We start from the raw sequence: 2,242 nt of genomic DNA on the forward strand, positions 1-2,242 counted from the left end.
GGCCACCAGGGCCCGGTGGTCATGACAAGGCCCGTCAGCTGTGCAGAAATGAATTTCCACAAGAAATGGAAAGCAGTGAAACAACTGAAGTGTTTATTAGGAGGAGAAAGGGTACGTGTGGATAGACACACGGGTGTTTATCAGAGAGTTGTGCCCTCATGGTAGTTTGACTCACTTTTTTTTTTTAAGTTTCAGACTATCTATTAATCAGTACACCAGCATGCTTTCATGCATTTAGACGGGAAATATTTCCTGGTTAAGTGGAAAATTGTGCAGATGTCTTCTGGAAGACCTTCATTCTAGCAGCTTTATAGTGAAACGTTTCATATAGGAGTCTGGACCTTCTTTCTTCAGTTTGCTATAATCTACATTCACAGAGTAGAACTTGTACTGACCATTAGGACCCAGTTTGTTCCAGCGGTCATTGTTGTTCAGTAGCTCAGTCACGTCCGATTCTTTGTGACCCCATGGACTGCAGCAAGCCAGGCTTCCCTGTCCTTCACCAACTCCTGGAGTTTGCACAAACTCATGTCCACTGAGTCCGAGATGCCATCCAACCATCTCATCCTGTATTTTCCCCTTGTCCTCCTGCTCTCAATCTTTCCCAGCATTAGAGTCTTTTCCATTGAGTCAGTTCTTCGCATCAGGTGGCCAAAGTATTGGAGCTTCAGCTTCAGCATTAGTCCTTCCAATGAATATTCAGGTTGCTTTCCTTTAGGATGAACTGATTTGATCTCCTTGCTGTCCGAGGGACTCTCGAGAGTCTTCTCCAGCACCACAGTTTGCAAGCATTAATTCTTCAGTGCTCAGCCTTCTTTGGGCTTCCCTAAGAGCACTTTCATGCACTGGAGAAGGAAATGGCAACCCACTCCAGTGTTCTTGCCTGGAGAATCCCAAGAACGGGGGAGCCTGGTGGGCTGCTGTCTATGGGGTCACACAGAGTCAAACACGACTGAAGTGACTTAGCAGCAGCAGCAGCAAGAGCTCAGTTGGTAAAGAATCCACCTGAAATGCAGGTTCAATTCCTGGGTCGGGAAGATCCACTGGAGAAGGGATAGGCTATCCACTCCAGTATTCTTGGGCTTCCCTTGTGGCTCAGCTGGTAAAGAATCCGCCTGCAGTGTGGGAAACCTGGGTTCCATCCCTGGGTTGGGAAGATCCCCTGGAGAAGAGAACGGATACCCACTCCAGTATTCTGGCCTGGAGAATTCCATGGACTGTATAATTCATGGGGTCGCAAAGAGTCGCACATGACTGAGCAACTTTCACTTCAGCCTTCTTTATGGTCCAACTCTCACACTCATACATGACTACTGGAAAAACCATAACTTTGACTAGGTGTACCAGGGTTCCAGTTTGTTCTAGGGTTCTGGATTATTCTTCCTGATGTCACAGGATTGAACAAGGCCAAGTGCAAGACATACAGTGCTGCTCCAGTACCTCCTGCTCCAATAAATAGGAAGAAGGGGATCAAGCTAGGATGCTTCTTGGCCTGACTGACGGTCCGGCAGATCATGGTTGCAAAAGAGGCCTCGGGTCCAAACAGAGAAAAAAATCTAACCCACAAGGCCAGGGATTAAAGTTTCTACCTGAATCATTTTTTTAAAAAATTATTTTTAATTGAAAGATAATTGCTTTACAGTATTGTGTTGGTTTCAACATCAACATGAATCAACCATAGGTTTACCCATATCCCCTCCCACTTGAACCTCCCTCCCATCTCCCTCTCCATCTCACCAGTCTAGGCTGGGACTGAGCCCCAGTTTGTTCCCTGAGTCATGCAACAAATTCTCATTGGCTGTCTATTTCACATATGGTAATATGTGAACCGTGAACTGCCTGATGTTCAAGCTGGTTTTAGAAAAGCAGAGGAACCAGAGATCAAATTGCCAACATCCGCTGGATCATGGAAAAAGCAAGAGAGTTCCAGAAAAACATCTATTTCTGCTTTACTGACTATGCCAAAGCCTTTGACTGCGTGGATCACAATAAACCGTGGAAAATTCTGAAAGAGATGGGAATACCAGACCACCTGACCTGCCTCTTGAGAAACCTATATGCAGGTCAGGAAGCAACAGTTAGAACTGCACATGGAACAACAGACTGGTTCCAAATAGGAAAAGGAGTACGTCAAGGCTGTATTTTATCACCCTGCTTATTTAACCTATATGCAGAGTACATCATGAGAAACGCTGGGCTGGAAGAAACACAAGCTGGAATCAAGATTGCCTGGAGAAATATC

At 45.6% G+C, this 2,242-nt stretch overlaps 1 pseudogene; it reads right to left on the minus strand.

Moving 5' to 3' along the window:
- Positions 1-294: 294 nt before the first annotated feature.
- LOC147344993 (cytochrome c oxidase subunit FA4 pseudogene) lies at positions 295-1,516 on the minus strand (annotated as a pseudogene).
- Positions 1,517-2,242: the final 726 nt, after the last annotated feature.

The sequence above is a fragment of the Bos grunniens genome, chromosome 25 (genome assembly GCF_055505025.1).
Source record: "Bos grunniens cultivar Pamir isolate PY7600 chromosome 25, Bosgru_T2T1.0, whole genome shotgun sequence".
NCBI lineage: Eukaryota > Metazoa > Chordata > Mammalia > Artiodactyla > Bovidae > Bos > Bos grunniens.